The following is a 19,555-nucleotide window of genomic DNA, read 5'->3' on the forward strand; positions in this document are numbered from 1 at the left end:
ATAAACCTGCAGTTGACCTAACTTTTTACAGGAGCATGATTGGTTCATTACTTTATCTTACAGCAAGTAGACCTGATATCATGTTCTCTGTGTGTAATTGTGCTAGGTATCAGTCAAATCCACGAGAACCACATCTCACTGCTGTGAAGAATATATTTCGTTATCTTAAAGGAACAATTTCGTTAGGATTGTGGTATCCTTCGAAAACTGGGTTCTTTGTACAAGCTTATTCGGATGCAGACTTGGGTGGTTGTAATCTTGATAGAAAAGGCACAAGTGGCGGATGTCAATTTCTCGAAGGCAAATTGGTGAGCTGGCAGTCGAAAAAGCAAACATGTGTATCAATTTCAACAGCTGAAGCAGAATATGTGGTTGCTGCTGCTTGCACAGCACAAATTATATGGATTCAAAGTCAATTGCGTGATTATGCAATCAATATGAAAAATATTCCATTATATTGTGATTCTCAAAGTGCAATCAGAATTTGTCATAATCCTGTGCAACATTCGAAGACTAAACATATAGCTCTTCGGTATCATTTCATAAAGGATCACGTGGACGATGGAAATATTGAAGTACATTTCGTGAAAACAGCTGATCAGTTAGCTGATATTTTCACGAAACCTTTAGATGAAAAATCCTTTGTGAAAATTTTAGAAGGACTTGGAATGATAGATGGAAATTCTGTTCCATGTGAAAAAGGAGAATGATGATTGACCAGGAATGATTCAGAGGCGCTGAATGAAAGACAAAGCAATAACAGTCAACGTTCAGAGGTTACTGTTCATAGTCAACGCTTCGAATCCCTTCGAATTCGTAAATTTATCATACATTTTAAGGGTTGATTCAGAGGTTACTGTTCATAGTCAACGCTTCGAATCCCTTCGAATTCATAAATTTGTCACTTATCAGGGGATGATAAAATTTCGTGCATTTGCAACAAGTACAGTTAGTTTTTAATTTTCGAAAAATTAAAAATCCAAAAAGATTTTTGTTTGTTTTTGTCATTTAATTTTCGAAAAATTAAAAATCCAAAAAGATTTTCGTTTGTTTTTGTTATGTCATTTAATTTTCGAAAAATTACAAATCCAAAAAGATTTTCGTTTGTTTTTGTTATGTCATTTAATTTTCGAAAAATTAAAAATCCAAAAAGATTTTCGTTTATTTTAGTTTTGTCTTTTAATTTTCGAAAAATTTAAAAATCCAAAAAGATTTTGTTTTGCATTTGTTCTGTCTCTATTTTCGAAAAATCAAAACAACAAAAATATTTTGTTTCTAATTTCTTTTTAGTATTTTGTTGCAGATATTCATGATGATACACAGTGGATTATACTTGCAGTTGTAGGGTCAGGTGCATTTTTCGTACGAATCGATAAATTTTTCAATATTTTGAACTAGTTAAGTTGTCCCTAGAAGCATACTGCTACATGTTGTCCAAAGCCTCCAATGACTCAATGTGTGTGTACGAAAGCCTTAATGAAATTTTTCGTACGAAAATTTCTTCCCAATAAGGCTTATATTCACATTAGTCTCTGAGCTACCTGACTCCTCTCAAAATGAGTTAAGAGTTTACTGTTTTGTCCAAATATAATAGAGGTACCTTTCGTGTCTTATATCAATCTTTTTCACCTATAAAGTTCTTACACGATCACACACGAAGACATATGTCCGAGAGGTCTCTGATCAAACCCATCGAGACTTAGATATATCAAAAATCTATGTTTATGATCTGACATCATGAGACCGTGATGAAAGTGAAACCCAATTTTCTAAAATTTTAAGGAATTGACGGGGAACTATGTTCCAGTTTTTCACGAAACCTTTGGTTCAGTACCAAAATTCGAAACTCCAAATCATATTCATTTCGTATGAGTGGTCTTGATCAAACATTCGAAACCCATGATGTTTGTTACCCAACAAGATCCAGCCAAAAAAAATTTCTTGAATATCATTTCCGTGTGAGTTTCATTCGAACTTCAATGTCACTTAAAATTTTTCAAAACAAACTTGTCTCTGACTACACTGGTCAAACAAGTAATTTCTGTTACAATTTATCACCTTATGTTTAGGATGACATGTACTGAAATTTTTTTTAACTACCCACGCAGAATTATAAAAGAAGCCCTTCGATACTTATTTACAAATATTCGATTGTATTTCACGGGAAACTACACAAGCTGTTGATCATTTCTCTTAATGATTAATGAAGTAATCTTTGCCCGGGATTTTATCTGCTTTCGTGTCAAATTAATATTTTGACATCACAGTATCCCAAAATTTTCTTATCTTTGTTTCTCGTCTAAATCATTTGGAACACTGCACTCACGAAATCCTTGAGGTTCTGAGTAATACCAACTCAGGCTGATGATTTCAAACATCTGGCATATGACTTCGCTTTTCATCACAAAAGTGAAAGAGCCTTTCTTCCATACGAAGGGTTTTGACGATTACAATCTTCTTGGGGATAACAATACAGGCTGTTTTTTAATGACGTATTGTATTCTGTCCGGATTTCAAGTTGATGTGACAGCTACTTTTTGACGCATGGCTACTTTTACGCAGTAATGGTCCGATTTTCAAGGTGTCACGTTAGATATCCTTAAATATACATCCCGCTTTAAATTCAAACTTCAGGGTTACATATAAAAAGGGATTCAAGGGTTCACTATCAGTTTACGCGATCAAAAAGAAAAATTCCCAAATTCTCTGATCTTCAAAGTTTTCAAACCCTAACAATGGCGACTTCTGTTCATGTTCATGTCGGTCCTTCTCATACCACTAAATATGTCTCTTCATTACCAATTATGAAGATTCAAGCAACTAACTATTACTTGGAGGGTGATGTCTCTAAATACCCAGAAGAATTGAAGATGTTAATCGTTGCCTTGAAGAGCTCTGTTTTGTCTAAGGCGATGTTCAGTTCGTTCTCAGTTCCAATGTCATGGCTTTCTCAAGCAGGATCAACCGCTACTTACAACAAAGCTTCTGATACCATTACTTTCCATCTGGTGAATGACAAAAAGGTCAGATTATCAAAGAAACTCTTTTGCCAAATTGTTGAAATTCCGAATTCACCTCCGTATGTTGCTTTCACATTCCCTCAAATCGTTCATACGTTTAATGAGATGGGATATCAGCCTCAACTGTCCAAGATCAGTGATTTTAAGAAATCTGGTCTTCCAAGTATCTGGAATTTCTTATTTGGTATTTTTCTGAGATGTTTAACTGGGAGAACAGTTGGTCTTGATAAAGGAAGAATGGAGGTATATGCCATGGTTGATGGGCTATATTATGATCTTCAAGTGGATTATTCTACACAATTGTGGAAGGAATTCCAAAATAGTGTAGAACACACGAATGCTCTTCATGGTATTTCGTGTGCACGATACTGGAGCTTGATTTTGCAATATTTTTACCAACAAGGAAGGGATTTTGGTACCCAATGATGAGGAAAAAGCTGTTTTTCAATCGTACCACTATCTGAAGGATCTCACAGATAGTGCTGAGGATTTTCCATCTGTTGCTCGTATTCCTGATGCAATGCTCAAAAGAGTTGATCCTTCGAATTCTGTCTTAGTGGCATATTTGAAAACTATTGATTCTACTGTCGAAACTGGGATAGTATTGGAAAGGGAAGATAAGAAATCCAAGTGGTCAAAGAAGACTGAAACTACTTCTTTTGAAGACAAAATCACAGAGTTGAAATCTTCGAAATCTCCAAAGAAGAAGCCTCTAACAGTTGAAGTGTCTGTTGCTGAGACAAAATTGATTGAGCCTGTTGTTGAAGATACTCAAGAGCAAGTGATCATTCCTTCGAAGACTGGTATGTTTCGAAGAATCAAAATGAAGTCAACACATAAAAGCAAGTCTCCAACACATAAAGTGGTCAGAAAACCTCAAGTCACTCATCAAGGTGTTTTAATTCAAGAAGTGCCAGCACCTGTTTCTCCATTGTCCAAGAAACGAAGGGCTGAGGATATGGCCAAACATCTGTCAAAGAAGAAGAAGAAGAAGACACGAAAGCTTATGCTTTCTACTGAGTCTACAGAAGATGACGATGAAAGAATTCCTGAAACACCAGAAGTAACTCTTCACGCAGAAAGTTCAACTCCTGAGCAGACAATAGTCATACCACCCGAAGATTCGGTTGCCAAATCAGTTCCTGAGGAGGTTCGAACTTCAGGCATCCCTGCAAACGTATCTGATACGGATGCAAATGTCAATATGGGTGAAGGATATTCGAAGAAAGAAGCTCAAGGTCATCCAACTTCTATAGCCTTCGAACATATTGTTTCTTTACCTCCTCTAATTATTCCAATTACTTCAACCACTGATTCCCCTACATTTGAAAACATTATCAATCAACCTTTTACTTCTATTTTTTCTTCTCAATCCACTCATACACCCAAACCTAATTCAACCGTTCAAGAAATTGTTTTTGTGGAGACAGAAACTGATAATGAGGGTTTTGGAGGTACGTTTGAGGAATTAGAGTTTCATGAAGAAGAAGAGGATTTTCCAGATCATATGCTGATGACAATGAAGCAATTTAAAATTTTGAATCAGAAGTTGAATTCTATAATTCAATCTCAAGCTGATCTGGGGGGTGGTTCGTCTGTTTCAAGTTTAGAGGTTGATACTTTGTTGAAAATGTTCGAAGCCAGAGTCGTAAGTAAAGTATCTGGGATGATTACAGACTCCGAATCATGAATTTTGGAGAAGGTTGATCATAGTGATCAAAACAATGAACTACGAATCAATTGTCAAACTTCGAAGTTTGCCGGATATATGAAAGAATTAAAGAATGTAACAAAGGAAAGGCATGTTTTCTTTGTTCAAGACGAAAATAAAGTCAGGGAGGATGTCAATTTGCAGATTCATGAACTTCGCGAAGATATGCAAAAAGAGATTGCAAATGTTCAAAAAGAATATGCATCTCTGAATCAGAAGATTGATATTATTTGTGACGCTGTCACAAAATTTGTCAAATTGTATGAAAGTTTGAGTCCTCAACTTACTCAACTTTCAACAATAGAACGTACCAACTTTTTGGAAGTGATTACTTTGCTAAAGGAATTAAAAGAACTATCTGTCCAGCCGGTTTCTTCTTCCCTGATTACTCCTGAATTTTTATCTCAAAAGTTCCTACAATTCGAAGCAATTCTCAACAAGCAACTTGCTCCTCTCTCTCGCATATCAAGCCTTCTTCCAACAACAAATGCCCCACCTGTTTTTCACAGGGGTGCAAGGGGGACAAAGAAAAACTTGTGATTCGAAGGCTAGTGGTGATGATTCAAAGGTTGTAGGAAAGTTGTTTTCTTCAAAGATCCCAACAACAAAGCCAGTTATAGCATCTGCTGGGCCGGTTACTTCAACTGTTGTAACACTATGCCAATTACAAGACCAATTTCGAAAGGAATTGTGATTGGTAAATCTACTGATACTGGTGGGAGTAGTTCCAAAACAAAGGAGGTGAAAGATGATTTAGTCTTGAAAGATAAAGGGAAAACAATAGTGGTGGAAAAATCAAAAGAAGAAAGGAAAGCCGAAGCCGAAGCTGAAATTGAAAAGCTAAGGTTGATTCAAAGCATAATGACTCAGCGTGCAAGTGATCCGAAGGGTATGGAGAAAGGTGATCCGTCCAAACACTACAATTATGAAACAATTGAGGCCAACATAGCTTTTAATCATATGTATTCGTTTGAGAAGAAACAAAAACAAATTTATATGGTTACGAATACTGATTCAATTCAGCTGGACTTTCCAATAAATGAAATGATGTTCATCATGCCTCAATTTAAGGCAGAAGGAAATTTCAAAGAAAAGGATGATGGTACACACATGAAAATTAGATTTCATGTTGTTCTTGCAAAGGCCCCTGAGGAAGTTTGGTCTTTGATAAAGATCAAGAAAGTAATCAGTATGAAAAAGGATGTGGTGTTCGAAAACACAGTCCAAAATACCAAATATGTGGTTGCTAGGGAAAATGGAAATATTTTCGAATTTACAATTGCAGATTTTCCATTAATGAACTTGTATGATCTTATACAAGTTGCATTGATTTTGAAAGACAAATCGTTTTCATATCTTCAAAACACTGAACCCGAAGAATTTAGGCTTGGGGTCTATCAGATATGGAGTTAGCTACAGCTAAAGGTATGGAAATAAAAGCTCCAATGGCTCCTACGAAGACTCAAGCAGAATGTTTATCTGCTTGAAGCCTTTTGGGATGGTCTTCGCAGGAAAAGACAAGACTGGAAAAGCAAAACGTTTCTTATTCCAGGCATGCGAAGTTGAAAGATATTCAACGTCTCAATATACGAACTTAATAGTTCGTATGAATCATTGTAAGAAGAACAATGAAGGAGATAAGAAAGAACTAAAGAATATTATTTCCTGGTACACGAAAATTCGAAGAGTGATGCTGTATTCTATCGAGCTTCTTACAAATTAAGAAGTTCGACTATGATTCCAAAGGGGGAGATTGTAAGGGTCAAAATGTTGTAATTAGTCGAAATGTATTTTGCACACTTCGAATGTTTTGTAATCTATTTTACTAAGGCGCTTTTATTCGAAGCTTAAGTGTCAATGCCTTAGTATATTTTTTGTACGCTTTCTGTTCCCTATAAATAGGGATATTTACTAGAGTTAGATAAGAGTTTTTTACAGACCTGTCTTTTGTACTCTATAAACATTCGAAAGCGTAATAGAGCTGAAACAAGATCATATTTACATCTGGTGTTCAATCTTGCATTCTTACTTGATTTTATACTCTGATTCATTTTACACTCGATTCGTTGATTCATTAATTGGTGTTAGCAATTGATGAATAACTTTGCACCCAAACATTCTCCCCCTCAAAGTTAAGAATGAATGACCCACTTCAAATCTTACAAAATCGAGCAACTACGCGATCCGAGCCTCAAGGGTGACACATGTCGAAACGAACTTCAATCTTCAATTCTTCCATGATTCTTCAATTTGGGCTCTAGGATGTGAAACTGTACAAACCGAGCATCAACGAATGATCACGAGCTTCTCAAACTCCAAATTGATCACCAAAAGTTGAGCATAAGGCACACCCCAAAAATCAACAATAAAACCAAACCCATTTCGAAAATAAATCATTTTCGAACTTCCAATTGCATCATTTCGTAAGCTTCAAAATTTCAAGGTCAGTTCGGTCGTCAAATCCGCGTAATATGAAAAATTCAAGTTCGAATTTCCATATAAATTTCTCCCCCTTTTTATAATCGAAACTTGATTATAAAACCTTCAAGAAAAGAGAACGTGCTCTATTTGGAATTTTTCGTGTCAAAACTCCCCCTTAACATGTGGCATAAAGTTTGTGCTTCAATCCGGAAAATCCAAAAAATATTGAATTTTTAGCTTCGTTCACGGACCGCCTTTGACAAAATTTCTCAAAAATGGGTAGAAATTGTCAATTTCAAAATTCTACAGTGACCCGGTGCGCCCAAAACAGTAAAATATGCAAAACTCTCCCCCTTTTCCAAAGCTGGGTAGAAAGCGTCAATTTGCACAAACTGCAGGGGCTTGAAATGCATTTTCTTCAATTTTCAGCAAAAACAATCCTTTTTCGAATTTGGGTATGAACCGCCAAACATTCGAAGCCTCAGGGACTATTTTCGAAAATTTTGTCATTGTGCACCAAACATACGAAGAATTGTCCCAAACATTCGAAGCTTCAGAAAATTATCGAATTTGGGTGAAAAGTGTCAAACATTCGAAACTTCAGTTAATTGTTGAGGTTGCCAAATATTCGAAGGTTCAGGGACTGAATTCGAAAAGTTTTGCTTTTTGTTCAAAACATACGAAACTTTGATCATTCATACGAAGGATTTTTCCATTTGTCAACCATTCGAAACTTGAGGGACTACATTCGAAAATTTTTCTTTTCCATTCCAAACATACGAAACTTTGCGTCCAAACATACGAAAATTTTGCCATTCGTACGAAATTGTCATGTGACAAACATGCAAATCTTCAAGGACCATTTTCGAAACATTTCTTTCTTCTTTCCAATCCGTACGAAATCTTCACAATTCGTACGAATCCAGTTGTTCATATGAACGAAACTTTTCCAACCATTGTTCACTTCGTACAAAATCATCCATGCTTCACTTCGTACGAAACTTCATCCAAACACACAAAATTTTTCACACGAAATCGAAGCATAACGAAGCCTCTTAATGAACAGTAACCTCTTAATCATCCAACCTCTGAATCATTACTTCGTTCTTACAGTTTTTCGTTTGAAAGAACAACACACTTTGTTCATTCAACAACAGCTCAACATCAAGGCTTCGTACGAAATCAAACACCCATTTTCGTTAATTGATTCATACTCAGTTAAGTTTAGATTTCCAACCCAGTCCTTTCCAAATCAAAATTATCGATCATCAAGAACAAACACCCTTCGTATGCATCATCATCACCCTTCGAATATTCATCAACAACAAACTTCATTAGCCAACATCAATTCCCAAATCTTCGTTAATTCAAGTTCTTCCCCAAAATTGTTCCTGTTCTTCTTTTATAACAATTAACCCAAAATTGTTCCTGTTCGATTTTGGCTACACATCGACTGTCAAAAACAAATTCCATAGTTCGCGTTTTCCAGTCGATTTTGAAGATACGAACTGGAGTGATACCATAAAAGTGATACTATTCCCAAATCGACGCAATCGACTCCAAACCATCATTCCAGTCGATTTTTGTTTTCAAGACTTTGTTTTTGGCTTCGTTTTAACATCAATGCTTGACCCCAAATTAACCATTCGAAATCTGTTAGCATCCTAAATCGTTTTTGGGACGTAAAGTGAGGATAACGGGAACGGGTAATTGGGTTTGTTTGGTTTGATAAAGTTAATAAACTTAGTTATTGTCGGTTGAAAACCCTATGTGCTCAGTAGGCTCCCATGCCTGACCCACTCAGTTTCTTGTATTACAGGTAGTGGTGCATGAGAATAGATGTTTGGATGAGAGATAAGGGATTATAGGCCTGCAAACATGAAATAATGTAGTAAGGCTTATGTTGTACTGTTTATGCTTTTGATCTGTATCGAACATGACATCCCGAGTCTTTTAATGAAATATATTTCTTTGGAAATGCTTTTATTTAAAATGATACTCTGATTTTCAAACAAGCATAAACAAAATCGGTCTTTTCTGGCCGTGAAAATGGGGATGTTATAGTTGGTATCAGAGCATTAGTTTAAGCGAACTAGGAATTTGTAGGATTTCTAGACTTAAAGTTAGAATGCTAAGCGATGATTGTGAGATGTGACCACTAGCTTATTTTAGGAATTGTGCCTAAAATGCTTTTATATGCTAAATGCTTTGTGCATGATATGCTGTTATTTGTTCGGATCTATGGTCTGTTGCCGACCGGATCTGGAAACCTTATGTGTTTAGGATTCCAAACGTACGACTACGATATTAGAACTAACATGTAAACGTTTAAGAGTGATAAGGACGGTTTAAATGACTATCCTAAATAAAGATCTAAATTCACCTTATTCGGTGTATAGATCAAAATGGCAAGAACCCGCAGTGGAGCCGGGAATGCAAATGGGAACAGAAACCAAACCCTAGTGATTGAGCAAATACCGGTTATGGTAGCCGCTGTTGAGTCAATAACGATGGCCGGAGTGCAAACGATGATCCAGGCGATGTTAGATCGTCAAATGGAGGAAACCAGACGTTTGTTCCAACAGAATCGAGAGGAAGCTACCATACCAATTGAACAGCCCGAGTTGAAGGAAGGGCAGTCTGAGGAGGGGAACTACAGTGAGACCGTTGGTCAAGCCAACCCACCAATAGTTCGACAAATCAATCAGGATGACGGAGTCGAGAGGAATGGATGCAAGTACAAGGATTTTCTGACTTGCAAGCCATCGACCTTCACTGGAAAGGAAGATCCAATCGGGGTCATGGATTGGATCTCGGAGATGGAGTTAGCTTTCATGACGTGTGGTTGTAGAGTCAAACTACAGACCACGTTTGTAGTATGTCAGTTCCGAGGAGGCATTGTGCGTTGGTGGAACACCCTGGGGAAGACTTTGAACCCCAATGAGCCCCTGCAACTAACATGGGCAAAATTTTTAGTACAATTCAAGCGCAAGTACTGCTCAGCCCAAAACCTTCTCGAGCTAGAGAACCAGTTCCTAACCCTGAAGAAGGGAAGCATGTCAATCGATGAATACACAAACAACTTCACAGAGAAGATGGAGTTTGCCTTGCGTCTTGTTCTGGATGAGGTGAGAAAGATCGACAAGTACGCTAAGGGACTCCCATGGGAATATGCAGTGCCAGTACGCAGGCACATACTCTGGAAGCAGCTATCTAGGCTGCCAAATCTATGGAGGATATGATTAAAGGAAGGGCTGCCAGCAAGATTGCATTTGGCGAGAAGAGAAATTTTGAGGGGTCTGCTAAACCCAACAATAAGAAGAGTAAGTTTAGTTCCAAGAAGTTTGGAGAAGGAGGGAACGAATCAAAATGGTGCGGGAAGTGGAAGAAGAAGCACTTGGGAAAATGTAGGGAGGAAGTGACCTGCTACAAGTGTGGGAAAACGGGGCACTATGCCAATGAGTGCACCATCAACAAGAGGGTGTGCTACGAGTGCCGTGAAGAAGGGCATATTGCTAAGGATTGCCCGAAGAAGAAAGACGCGGCAAGGCCCAACATTTCATCGAAGCCGAAGGCAAGAGCCTTCCAGATGACGCTCGAGGCTGCAAAGGAGGCATCAGACATCGCTTCAGGTACCTTTCTTGTAAATGGATTGCTTGCCAATATACTATTTGATTCCGGAGCCAACTACTATTTTGTGTCGCACAAATTTGGTGGGGAATTAGCATTACCTGTAGAAAAACTTGATAATGCCCTAATTGTGGAAGTTGCCAGTGGCAAGTTCATACCTGTTAGTAACCGTATTAGGAACATCGTCATCGACCTAAAAGGAAACGAATTCCACGAAGAGATATTGCCCATAGAGTTGAACGGTTTTGACATCGTTTTGGGAATGGATTGGCTTAGCGCCAACGATGCTGCGATTCAATGCCGAAAGAAGATAGTAAGGGTAAACCCACCCGGAAAGGAGTCATTTATGGTGTACGGGGACAAACACAGAGTAAATTCTGGAATCATCTCCCTGATGAAAGCCAGAAAATGTTTATCCAAAGGATGTGCATCATATTTGGCATTTGTGGTCGATGCTAAGAAGGAAAAGAAGGAGGTGCAGAATATAACGGTGGTATGTGATTATCCAGAAGTCTTTCCCGAATATCTTCCTGGATTACCACCTGATAGACAAGTGGAGTTTCGTATAGACTTGTTACCAGGAACGACACTGATAGCAAAGGCACCATACCGATTAGCACTGACGGAGATGAAGGAGCTTATCACGCAACTACAGGAGTTGTTGGACAACGGTTTCATTCGACCTAGTTCATCACCCTGGGGAGCTCCGGTGCTATTCGTAAAGAAGAAAGACGGAAGCATGAGGATGTGCATAGACTACAGAGAGCTGAACAAGGCAACGATAAAGAACAAGTACCCATTGCTGAGTATTGATGACCTATTTGATCAGCTGCAAGGTTCGAGCTATTTCCCAAACATCGATCTTAGGTCAGGATATCATCAGTTAAAAGTGAGAGAGTAGGATATCGAGAAGACTGCGTTCAGAACGAGATATGGACACTATGAGTTCTTGGTTATGTCGTTTGGACTAACCAATGCTCCAGTAGCATTCATGGATTTGATGAATAGAGTTTGTAAACCACTCCTCGATAAAACCGTGATAGTTTTCATCGAAGACATTCTGATCTAATCGAAAACCAGGAGGATCATGGCAAGCATCTACGAGAAGTGTTGGAAGTCTTGAAAAAGGAGAAGCTTTACGCTAAGTTCTCCAAATGTGATTTTTGGATCCGAGAAGTCCAATTCTTGGGTCATCTGGTTAACCAGGAGGGAATAATGGTTGACCCAACAAAAATCGAAGTTCTGATGAAGTGGGAACGTCCGAAGAGTCCCACAAAGATTCGAAGCTTTCTAGGATTAACCGGATATTACCGACAATTTATCCAAGGCTTTTCTTCGATAGCTACTCCATTGACAGCGTTGACCCACAAAGGAGTTACATATACGTGGAATGAGAAACACGAAGAGGCATTCGAGAAGCTAAAGAAGAAGTTATGCGAAGCACCGATTCTTTCTCTACCTGATGGAGCTGAAGATTTCACGGTGTATAGCGATGCGTCGGGAGTCGGGTTGGGATGTGTTCTGACCCAAAGAGAAAAAGTGATAGCATATGCCTCTCGACAATTGAAAGAGCACGAAAAGAACTACCCTACTCATGATCTGGAGTTGGTAGCGGTAGTATTCCCCTTAAAGATATGGAGGCATTACCTCTATGGCACAAAGTGCAAGCTTTTCACTGATCATAGGAGTCTCCAGTATCTCTTTAATCAGAGAGAATTGAACATGAGGCAACGACGCTGGCTAGAATTACTCAAGGACTACGACTGTGAGATACTTTACCACCCCGGTAAAGAAAATGTTGTCGCTGATGCTATAAGTCAAAAAGTCAATCTTGAAAGCAAAAGGCCAAGAGCTTTAAGAATAGAAGTTGTCTCGACAATTGTGGAAAGTATCAAGAAAGCTCAAGAAGAAGCTTTAGAAAAGAATGACCGAAAGGAAGAACGTTTGGGAAAGACGTTGGTATTCGGTATGAACCTTCAATGACTGAAGGTATTCCAAGATCGGATTTGGGTACCTAAGACGGGAGGAATAAGAGATCTTCTGATTGAAGAAGCTCACAAGACCATGTACTCAATTCATCCCGGTAGCACTAAAATGTATAGGGACCAAAAACCCTACTACTGGTGGCCGACGATGAAGCTTGATGTTGCGAAGTATGTAGCCGAGTGTGTAACATGTGCAAGAGTTAAGGCACAACATCAGAAACCATATGGTAGTTTAGAACCTTTACCTGTACCCATGGGTAAATGGGAAGACATCACCATGGATTTTTTGACTAAACTGCCCTGGACGAAGAACGGACACGACATGATTTGGGTGGTCGTGGATCGTTTTACTAAGAGTACACACTTCATAGCAACCAACGAAAGATGGTATATGGATAAGCTCGCTAATGCTTACGTGAAGGAAGTGGTAAGACTTCACGGTGTTCCTCTAACGATTGTATCAGATCGTGATAGTCGTTTCACGTCAAGGTTTTGGAGAAGTCTACAAGAGGAATTTGGTACGAAGTTGTGTCTGAGTACAGCTTACCATCCGCAGACTGATGGTCAGAGCGAAAGAACGATACAAACGCTTGAAGATATGTTCAGAGCATATACCCTCGAGTTCCAAGGTAACTCAGATGAGCACTTGCCTTTGGTAGAATTTTCCTACAACAACAGTTTCCACTCGAGCATCAAGATGGCACCCTATCAAGCTTTGTACGGACAAAAGTGTTGTACGCCATCTTGTTGGCTTTAGGCTAGAGAAAAGCCATTTATGGGCCCCGAGGTAGTCCATGAAACTGCTGAGAAGCTGAAGGTAGTTAGGGAAAGAATGTTAGCAGCTCAGGATCGTCAGAAGAGCTATGCTGACAAGAAAAGACGACCGATAACCTTCGAAGTTGGGGATTCGGTTTTGCTTAAAGTCTCACCGTGGAAGGGACTTATAAGATTCGAAATACGAGGAAAGTTGAGTCCAAGGTTTATTGGACCGTTCAAAGTTCTTCAGAAGATTGGGAACCAAGCCTACAAGCTCGAATTACCCGAAGAACTAGATGGTATTCATAACACTTTCCATGTGTGTTATTTGAGGAAGTTCATAGGAGAAGTTCCCGAATAAATTCCGATCTCAGAGTTAAGAATGGATGAGAATAAAAGGCTAATCGAAGAGCCCGAGGCAATTGTTGACCGTAAGACTAAGAAATTACGACGCAAGATGGTCGACCTAGTGCTAGTCCGATGGAAACACTCGAATGGGCCGAATCTCACTTGGGAAACAGAAAGTGATATGATGAGTCGCTACCCACATCTGTTTGCTGATGCATGATTCCGGGACGGAATCATCCTAAGGGGGAGAGAATTGTAACGCCCGGGTTTTGGGGCTAAGCATTTTAGATGATGTAATAGTCTAGGTCAACTATTGTAACTCTTTTGAAGTAATAAAGATGAAATATTTGAATACTATGTGAATTATGTGTATTTATGTGCTTATTACTTAATTATAAAGGTATAATTATTAAAGAATAAAAATAAGCGTCAAAATTAAAGTGTGAGATAAGCCCGATATCTTTACATAAAGTTGTAGTGGTCGAAACAAGGATTCTGGGGACATAAAGAACGCCGAAATCTGAGTTATAACGAAGAAGTTATGACCCGTGGAAGTTTCACGACGGAACCGGCACGACACCGGGAAGCGTAAATAGTGAATTTACAATAGACCGACTTTTAGCCTTAGCAATCTAAATGAAATTCGTAGAATATGTTAAACCGAGAGCGTCCATAAAAAGAACGCCCAAATCTGACTTCGTATGAGGAAGTTATGATTTTTCGAAGTTTCAGCTTAGTAGTGTACAACCCGAAGTTAGAATATTAGATCGAGCAGTTTTTAGCTGACACAACCTAAATGAGAATCGAGAATCCCGTTAATAGTAGCATAACGATAAAAAGATAGACGAAAACAGACGTCGGATAAAGAAGTTATGAATTTTTAACGGACCAATCCTGTCCCGGCCTGTTAAAAATATAACTTTTAGAATAAATTCAAAATTAGCCAACGGAGTCTAAACGAAATTTGTAGTATACGTTCCCGCCTACGTGTGGATTTAAAGAACGTCGAAAACGGAGCTCGTATGCGAAAGTTATGATTTTTAGAAGTCGGAAAGGGAAATTGCAAAACCTGCTGCTCGATCGATGACGTGGTCGGATCCTAGCCGCCGCTTGCTGATCGCGCTTCGCCTTCGGATGCTGACACCTGTACTTCGGACACCTAGTGTAGCCAAGAAGCGCCTCGCGTACGAGGTACCCCCCCCCCCCGTGCGAGAAGGGAGCGTTGTGCGTACTCGTTATGCTTGGTCCGAGGACTGGCCACGATGCACCACCAGCGAAGCGACGCGTGTTGATCTTATCCGAGGCTACGCCCCGCGTACCAGTTCCGAATGCCCAGCGTTCCGAGAGGACTCGCGCCTATAAAAGGCATGCGAAGGCTGTCGACTTCCTTGCACATTTCCACCTTCTTTCTCTCACTAATTTCTCTCTCTAAGGCTCCTAAACTCCATTGAAGCCTAGGTAAACCCCTTAGCACCCGAAGGAAGCCCCGAGGCTCCCGGAGTCCCGAGAAAAAGGGTCTTTTGGTTCGGAAACGCTGCTCCAAGCGAAGCCCGGTTTTCTATAAAACCCGTTGTAAGTGAGCTATACCTATGCAATTTTTAATATAGCTTTTAAATAATTATAGTAACATTATTAGGACCTTAAAATAATTATTTGGGCTATTATTATGAGTTATATAGAGTGTTGTTTAACGCTTATATAATAATAATAATAGCTAGACTATTAATTAGTCGCGGTTAACGTTAGACTAAGCCCTAGTGGTATTGATACTAGGTTTTGTCAAGGGAAAATTATTTTGAGATAACGAAGTGTTGTCCGAGTGCAGAGTCACCACCTAATCAAGTGAGTGCATAGTTACTTTCATCTTACACATAGATATGAAGTATTTTATATAAATTACGTGCTACGTGTGCATATTATCTGTATACTTGCTATCTATGCTGGATAAACGATTTTATAAATGTTTTAAATGATTTAAACCTTATATGTATTTTATATCTACAAAATGTGTTGGGGAAAACAAGGGTAGATGTAATAGTTGCTGTGTGACAAAATAAAATAATGAGAGGCCTCGTTATAGATGTTATTGATGATCCAGTCATCTAGCAGAGTATAGGTGACGACCAAAGACTATTCTAGACAGTCAAGTGGAACGCTAGTAGGCTCGCAACCTGTAGGTGTTTATTTGAACTGTGTGTTTACCAACAGTACTCCATCCCTCACATGGTTGCCTTATTTGACATGAATTGCTGAGGAATCCCCGAAGCATGTGTTGTCACCCCGATGAAAGTCCTTAGACTAGGTCCCTTGAGTTAGATGTTTTAGGGACATAAAGTGAGGATAACGGGAACGGGTAATCGGGTTTGTTTGGTTTGATAAAGTTAATAAACTTATTTATTGTGGGGTGAAAACCCTATGTGCTCACCAGGCTCCCAAGCCTGACCCACTCAGTTTCTTGTATTAAAGGTAGTAGCGCATGAGCGTAGATGTTTGGATGAGAGATAAGGGATTATAGGCCTGTAAACACGAAATAATGTAGTAAGGCTTATGTTGTACTGTTTATGCTTTTGATCTGTATCGAACATGACATCCCGAGTCTTTTAATCAAATACATTTCTTTGGAAATGCTTTTGATAAATCTTTATCATATTTTGTTTTGGGACAAATTCCGCAACACTTTTATTTAAAATGATAATCAGATTTTCAAACAAGCATAAACAAAATCGGTCTTTTCTGGCCGTGAAAATGGGGATTTCACACTAGCTCAGCCTCACAACCCTAATTTTAAGGGTTTGTTTCCCTATTTAAGCCTTGTTTGTGAGAGGTTGGAGATGACTAGTGACTTTTGGTGCTTATCGGTTGAAGAAGAAGACCATTGAAGAATAAGGTGTTGCTTGCAAGCTAATAGATCCATAAACTACTCCTCTTTGTGAAGATTTTTAAGGTATAAAGTCTATACATCGATGTGTTTCCTTTTTGATCTCCATAGTTGGGTTTTATGAGCTTTCTATCCAAAAGTTTGGACCTTTATGAGTTTGGGACACTCCAGAGTATATTAGTTGTCCTTTTATGCGTGTTAAGTCTTGTAGATTCATAAAAATGGTTGTTGATGGTCCTTTTCTAGCCATGCAAGAGTTTGGTGGTGATGAGTGTAGATTAAGTTAGACTTTTAAGGTTTAAGCCCTTTTCAGCTATGCAAAGCTTGAAGTTTTAGACTTTATGGGTTAAGACGTTTTAAAAAGGTCATATATGTGTTTGGATGCATGTCGTAATGATTAAGACCTTTTTGGTTTGGTTTTTAGGACAGACGGAGTACACCCTGCGTATTGTTAGCTACGCCTAGCATATCCAGGTGAGACCCCGATCCCGCTTGATTTCCGACGTACGCCCCGCGTAGGAAGTGAGTACGCCCAGTATACACGCTGGGTAGTTGACTTTTATTGACTTTTGGAATTTTGGTCAAGATTTAGGGTTTTGGACCATGGGAGGGGCAAAATGGTCTTTTTCCCTTAAGGTGTTTGGTTGTGGGTCTTGGACTCGCGAGTTGAGTAATGGACCTTAATTATTAATTAGGGTTAATTATTGTGTTATTAGGCGGAGTCTAGTTCCTGCAGTTCGGGTGCGAGATTTATCTATCTTCAGTATTAGGTGAGCTTCCTGCACTCTATCTGTGGGTCGAAAGAAACAATGGTGGCCCACTAGTTTATGTTGTAGTATGATGGTTGACTTCGTTACAACTGTCAGTTATGCCTGTTTTTGCTCGATGACTTTGTAATTCTTTGTTATGATATTAATGTTGGGTTTTAGTATACTACAACATCCTATGGTGCACATACAACCCTAAATACCTTGGATCTATGTTTTCTCTATTATACATGCAAATGGTTTCCAAGGCATTAAACCTATAACTAGCATGCATTTGACATAAACCATATAATATACTAGTTAGGGAAACATACCTTTTATGTGGCGTGAAGTCTTGATGTATTTGGCCTTAAGAGCTTAGCACCAATAGTATGAAATGCGTCAAATGGAATCACAACACACCTAGGACAAAGGTGGCTCTTGAGAGAGAATTCCATGCACCAAAACACCTCCATATTTCTCTAAGAAAAGAAGTGGTAATTTTGGCTATGGAGTAACATATTTATATGTAGGATTCCAAGGGTCATGGGTATAACCCATAATCCATACCCATGGGTTTTTATGATCCATGGTTCATGTGGCCCAACTCTTTATGTATCCATACATAAACTTGGTCCAACATGGATCATAAGCCCAACACATATAAATATAACTAATTATCATAATTAGTCCCCATAGATTTAATTAGTCTCTTTTGATCACTAAATTAATTCCAAATTAATTCTTGATCGATACTAATTAAAACATATGATTTCATATTAATATATTATAACTTATAATATATTAGTAAACCATAAATAACCTTCTCTCAAAAGTCCATCCTAACAAATTGTCCTGATGATATGCAACCCAAATGGACCATGCTACTCTCGGGTCAAGTACATACCAATAATAGTTATGGGCTTAGACATCTAATCCAACAGTCTCCCACTTGGATAAGTCTAAAACTATTATTGCGAGTACGACTTCATAACTCGACTAGCAATCGTAGCTCTTAAAGTCGTTGTCGAACTCTGAACAAATCAATGACGCGTCCATTAGATAAGGGATCATATATTCCTCCATTCTAGATATCATATGGACTGAGACATGGATTATAATCATTCTCTCTGTCCATTTGTTGTTTCCTGATTTTCGATTTATGATGACTGACTGATTAAACAAATCAAATCAGTCCTGGCTTGGCCAAGCACTCACATGTATCATCGCTAAATCATCGAGGGGCCCACAGATATCGCTTTTATCCCGAAGGTAAAAGGAATGGATAAACTTCGACTCATATGACTTGTTCTACTACTTGTTGAATCATACACAAAGGCACGTTTTATAACATCGAGTTACCAAATGCGTTTTCGTGCAATCAATGTATAACCAACTCATAGTAACAACTCATATCTCTAGGTTTGAAGAATATAAGATATTATCGTCTCATCATCACTCGTGATAAAATCCATGAAGTGATTCAAATGAGCGCTGGTTGAATCCAATACTCAGAACTTATGAGCACTCATGAGTGTTGTAGCACCACTTTGTCCACCAACTTGGACCTCTACAAACCAACCCATGACAGTCTTGATTCATATCTACTTCCAACATATGACCGACTATGGATGGTTTGAATAACTTAATCATTCAGGAAGAGCGACTTAGTTATTCTGGAAGTCAAAACATGCAAAGTGAAACACAAGAATAAATGAATCAAATATGGTATCAAACCCTATGAATATAAATAAACACTTTTTATTATCACCATACTTATTACTCATTATTCATTGTTTCGGTTTTATCAACTTTATACTTGAATTAAAAACACAAGTTGTCCCATGCTCCAAGCATGTACACTATGTTTTTCTTAAACAATAGCTTTGCCATACACCAAGTATGCACTCTATGTTTGTCTATGATCCTTACTTTGTGAAATAAACCAATTGAACATAATTTCAATGATTCTAATTTCACACTCCGAAATCCTTATCGAAAAATGTGAGAATTTCAAATTCCTATCATTTATCGAAATCTGTTTAGATTTTAAACTTATA

Source organism: Lactuca virosa, chromosome 3, assembly GCF_052849685.1.
Source record: "Lactuca virosa cultivar CGN04683 chromosome 3, Lactuca_virosa_CGN04683_v6, whole genome shotgun sequence".
Lineage (NCBI taxonomy): Eukaryota > Viridiplantae > Streptophyta > Magnoliopsida > Asterales > Asteraceae > Lactuca > Lactuca virosa.